We start from the raw sequence: 6,071 nt of genomic DNA, 5'->3' as shown, positions 1-6,071 counted from the left end.
CAGGATCTTATTGTTGGAAGTCGTGATCTGTCATATGATGCCGAGTAATGGTCACAAGTGACACTGGTGAAAGTGCTTTAGATTTTGGTTGTGTCTTCAGTAGTAGGTACAAGTCTCTCAGCCACAGAGAAGTTAAGACACCACAACGGCCTTATATACCTTTGACTTGGAGTTTGGTGCCCCTTTGTCACCACACTTCTGTTTCGCAGTCTGACAAAGACCACATGTCCTATTATATTTTATCTCTTTGTATCTCTGTGTATCACTGCACCGTATACTGCCTCGTTGTTGTTGTCTTATGCTGTCGAGTCGTGTCTGACCCATAGCAACACCATGGTCACATCTGTCCCAGAACACCCCACTTCCATCTGCAATCGTTCTGGTAGTGTATCCATAGTGTTCTTGGTAAAAATATGGAAGTGGTTTATCAGAATGAGGAACAGAAAATAAATGTGCTTTATTAAATTGAAAAAAGCATAAGAATCAATTCAATTCTCTTTTAAAACCCCAACTTTTTTTTCTTAAATGGAAAATTTAGTTATTGTTAATTTTTGTAGCCTGAATTTGGGGCTGTAAATACTTTAGTGGGAAAAGGGGAAAATTACATTTCTCATCTTCATATGTCACATCTGTTACCTTATAGTATTATCCTCATGGTATGTTCATGTGGATAAAAAAAAATTTCATCTGATCTTACTGAGAGAGGAGAGTATGCTAAGGAATAATGTAAGTGGAAATGGTCAGTGTCTTTATTAATCAATCAATGATATTTATTGGGAACTTAACTGTGTGCAAAGCACTGTACTAAGCACTTGGCAGATATGTTCCCTGCCCAAGGCAAACTTACAGTCTTTATGCAGAAATGGAAAAATCTCTTGCTCCACTTCAAGGGCCAGAAAGAAAAATTATACAGTCCCACCAACTTACTCTGGAGACTTTTCCATCACACCTAATAGAGTTTGGATGGAACAGCTGAGGTTAGAGCTGGGAAGTGGATTTTCCAGGAATCATGTGCTTATGCTACCTCCTTGCTAGGACACTTCCTGCATATATGTGTAGAAAGAATATGTGTGGAGTTGGGGAAGAGTATAAGCTGTTCTATGTCACAGCCATGAGAGATAGCTAGCCTTCAACTTGTGGGGGCAAGAAAATCCAGGATCAGGGAGATGGCAGATCATCCCTCTCTGTTTGGGGATACTCAGTTATCCAGCACAAAGGTGAGTTTCTAACTATAATTACCTGGTTATAATTGTTTTAAATAGACCCCCACCCCAATTTTCAATGCAGAAAATAACTTATGGTGTAAAAACCCCTTCAAAATCATCTTTTAATTAAGTTGCATTTTAAAAGTTGATGAGAGATGTGTTGTGCTCATTAGTATCTGCTCACCTCAGGCTCTGCCCACCCGCTTCAGGTGGTGAAAAACAAATCCAGTGGGTAACCAGCCAAGAGTAGATAAGAGGGGTCACATATCCACTTGCTAAAATTGCAGTGAAATTGTATAATGAGCATTATTTAATTTGCCTTGATTCTCATTCCCAAGGTCTTTGAGAAACAAATATGACTCAGTAACTCTTCTTGAATTTAATGTCAGGGAAAAAGTCCAGAAAAGTAGGGGAGGGTGAATTAATTTACCTTAAACTCTTTACCCTAAACCTTGTCCTAACCCTTCTTGATGGTCTCTTCTTTGTGATTCTAATTATGTGCTCATTCGTTTATTCAATTAATATTTGTTGGCAAATACAGTTCATGGCACAGTAATAACCAGTATGGTTTTGCAGAACCTAATTAATTACTTTAAGATCAAATAAGCATACTACATAGCAAGAACCAGGGGGTCCTACATATTAGAGGGTATTTGTTGGAGAAGTAGTGGTATTTGTTGAGCATCTACTGGGTTCAGGGCACAGTACTAAGAGCTTGGAAACGTACAATATAACAATATAACAGACACATTCCTTGCCTACACTGTGTTCCCTCTCCACAAGGTGTTTTGTTTCTCCTGTAGTTTCTACTTAGACTAGGTAAATCTTGCACTTAGCTACTCACCTAAGTAGAAACTACAATGTTTTCTCTTCATCTTATAACTTAAGACAAAGGCATGCTTATTTTTAAATCAGATTTCTCTAAGGTTAGTCAGGGGCTCTGAAACAGAATAAGAAAAAAACTGGAAAAAAACCCAGACTTTTACTTATCAATCCAATGTTTTCTCTACTAAGCACAGCTAAATCTCATCTGACCAAGATGTCTCTCCTGAAAGTATTTTACCTGGCACTATGTTCTAGCTAGAGAGATTAAAAGATGTCTCTCCTGAAAGTATTTTACCTGGCACTATGTTCTAGCTAGAGAGATTAAAATATATTCAGTTGGGAGTTTCATATGAACACTTATGGTGACTCTTTGGAGATTTGTTCATCATTAATTTTCAGTAATTGTTTTGACACTGTTGATCTCTCAAAGCACCAAAGTAAGCTCAAACGATAAAGAAACTGTGACTTCATTAAGGATTGTTACTTTTCAATGGGGAATACAATATTTCATGAAAAACAAAAGGAACCTTGTCATATTCTATTAAAGCAATTCCTTAACCCCGATGAAATTGCCTTAGGGCTTATTCTGCTCCTAATTACACACAGCTTAGCTTAGATTTTCGTGTAATTTAAATGAATGAAGCTTGTATTGCGTGTCTCTTATTTAAATTACTAAGATTCAGAATTTTGACCTCCCCTTTTCCAATGACCATCACCTGAGAGGTTGGAGAATCCCTATATAAACAGCATGTCTGGCAGGACTCACCAAATTGTCCTTCCATTTCTTTTTCTAATTAAAAAAGAAAGAAAGCAGTGCTATTTTCCTTGTCTGAATTTGGGTATGTGGGGATGGTGGGGGGTGGGGAAGGGTGGAAAGGGAATAGGAAACAGGCTAATAGAAGGGTTTAGAGAAGCAGCGTGGCCTAGTGGAAAGAGCATGGGCCTGGGAGTCAGAAGAGTTGGGTTCTAATCCTGGCTCTACCATCTGCCTGCTGTGTGTCCTTGGGCAAGTCACTTAACTTCTCTGTGCCTGTTCCCTCATCTACAAAATTCAGTGCCTGTTCTCCGTGAGCCTGTGTGGGACCTGAATATCTGGAATCTATCCCAACACTTAGTACAGTGCTTGGCTTGTGGAGCACTTAAAAATGCCACTATTATTATGATTAGATTCTAAAATTATGTAGAATAACACCAAAACCCCCCTTCCTTTATCCTGTTCCTTCCCATTGCAGTCAGTAGATTTTTTTGGGTGATAGAGATAATTTTTTTAATTTTTTCCTGTACCTGGGGTGAAGGGCTCCACCTAAAAGCTTCTGTACCCTGAAGAAAGAGAAGGAGCATGACCTAGGTGGTAGAGCACAGGCCCGGGAATTAGGAGAATCTGAGTTCTAATCCCAGCCCTGCCACTTGTCTGCTATATGACCTTGGGCAAATCATTTCACTTCTCTGTGCCTCAGTTTCCCTCATCTGTAAAATGGGGATTAAGACTATGAGCCCCGTGTGGACTGCGTCTACCCCAGCACTTAGTACAATGCCTGGCACTTAGTAAGCACTTAACAAATGCAATTTTTTTTAAAAAAAGGTGTGGCTTATGGCAGGGTTAGGGTAGGGAAAGTGGAATTGGTCAGGATGTATTTCTAATTCTGTAGGAGAGATGCGTGTCTCTTCTGCTCTTGCACAGAGTGAGCCTTGGGCTAAAGTGATCATATTTTTAGAAGCTGTAAGGGAAAAGAGGTGCGACCTCTAGATTGTAACACTGATAAGTCAGGAAAGACTAAATATATATAAGTGGAGAAAGAGGGAGAAGACAGTTGTTTGTGGGAACACAAAGGTGACTCGTAAGGATAGGTGCTAAGAGGATAAGGGATAGGGAATAGAGGGGGCAAAATTAGGTGGATATAAAAAGAGAGGGCAGTAGAGGTCAGATAGACTCATGGCTCAGATGCAGACATTCCTCCTGAGGTAGCAGCAGTTAATTCCTGATATTTCACCCACGTACTCCTGCACATCTGCCATCAGGTCTGAAGAGTCAGCTCCCGCCATCCTGGCCAAAGGAAGGATTTTAATTCTTCTGGAAGCTTTTTGGGTGGTTGGTCAAAAACCCCAAAGTTTGTGACTCTACTGCCCAGCGCGGGATGTGTGAACGAGGCAGGCTACCCTCATCGAAAACCCTCTCTCGACCCCACTTCCGCTTCCAGTTATCGCCCTATCTCCCTACTACCCTTCCTTTCCAAGCTCCTAGAACGAGTCGTCTATACTCGCTGCCTAGAATTCCTTAACTCCAATTCTCTCCGGGACCCCCTCCAATCTGGGTTCCGTCCCCTCCACTCTACCGAGACTGCTCTCTCAAAGGTCACCCATGACCTCCTTCTTGCCAAATCCAATGGCTCCTACTCTATCCTAATCCTCCTTGACCTCTAAGCTGCCTTTGACACTGTAGACCATCCCCTTCTCCTCCACACCTTATCTCACCTTGGCTTCACGGACTCCGTCCTCTCCTGGATCTCCTCTTATCTTTCTGGCCGTTCATTCTTGGTCTCCTTCGCGGGCTCCTCCTCCCCCTCCCATCCTCTAACTGTAGAGTTCCTCAAGGGTCAGTTCTTGGCCCTCTTTTGTTCTCCATCTACACTCACCCCCTTGGTGAACTCTTTTGCTCTCACGGCTTCAACTATAATCTCTAAGCAGATGTCACACAGATCTACATCTCTGCCCCTCTCCTCTCCCCCTCCCTTCAGGCTCGTATCTCCTCCTGCCTCCGGGACGTCTCTACCTGGATGTCTGCCCGCCACCTAAAACTCAACATGTCCAAAACTGAGGTCCTTATCTTCCCTCCCAAGCCCTGTCCTCTTCCTGACTTCCCTATCACCGTGGACGGTACGACCATCCTTCCCGTCTCTCAAGCCCGCAACCTCGGTGTCATCCTTGACTCGGCTCTCTTGTTCACCCCACACATCCAATCCGTCACCAAGACCTGCCGGTCACACCTTTAATATATCGCCAAGGTCCGCCCTTTCCTCTCCACCCAAAAGGTTATTTTACTGGTACAGGCTCTCATAATTTCCCGGCTGGATTATTTTGTTAGTCTTCTCTCTGATCTCCCTTCCTCCTGTCTCTCTCCGCTCCAGTCTATTCTTCATTCCGCTGCTCGGCTCATCTTCCTGCAGAAACGCTCTGGGCATGTCACTCCCCTTAAAAACCTCCAGCGGTTGCCTATCAACCTCCACACGAAACAAAAACTTCTCACTCTAGGCTTCAAGGCTCTCCATCACCTTGCCCCCTCCTACCTTTCCTCCCTTCTCTCTTTCTACTGCCCACCCTGTACACTCTGCTCCTCTGCCGCCCACCTCCTCACCGTCCCCTGTTCTCATGTATCCCGCTGTCGACCCCTGGCCCACATCCTCCCGCTGTCCTGGAATGCCCTCCCTCCTCACCTCAGCCAAACGAATTCTCCTCCCCTCTTCAAAGCCCTACTGAGAGCTCACCTCCTCCAAGAGCCCTTCCCAGACTGAGCTCCCCCTTTTCCCTCTGCTCCCTCTGCTGCCTCTCTGCACCCCCTTCACCTCCCCTCAGCTAAGCCCCCTTTGCCCCCCTTCCCTCTTCTCCTCCCCCTCTCCCTTCCCCTCCCCTCAGCACTGGGTTCGTCTGCTCATTTGTATATATTTTTATTACCCTATTGATTTTGTTAATGAGATGTACATCCTCTTAATTCTATTTATTGCTATTGTTTTTGTCTATCTCCCCCGATTAGACTATAAGCCCATCAATGGGCAGGGATTGTCTCTATCTGTTGCCGAATCGTGCATTCCAAGTGCTTAGTACAGTGCTCTGCACATAATAAGCGCTCAATAAATACTATTGAATGAATGTGCAATCACAGACGTTAGCTTCTTTCACTTCCTTTCTTTACCTGGTCTGGTGGAGTGCAGAGAGAAGGGGGCATAGGAAGTTTGCTCTGCTTTCCTGGCCCCATTTTGCCTGGGGAGTTACTCATTGTGAAGGATTGGATTGAGAGGTTAATATTAAATTACAATTTGACCCTGA

This window comes from Ornithorhynchus anatinus, chromosome 9, assembly GCF_004115215.2.
Source record: "Ornithorhynchus anatinus isolate Pmale09 chromosome 9, mOrnAna1.pri.v4, whole genome shotgun sequence".
In the NCBI taxonomy this organism is placed as follows: domain Eukaryota; kingdom Metazoa; phylum Chordata; class Mammalia; order Monotremata; family Ornithorhynchidae; genus Ornithorhynchus; species Ornithorhynchus anatinus.
The sequence above is the reverse complement of the archived record's forward strand: the minus strand, read 5'-3'. Positions refer to the sequence as shown.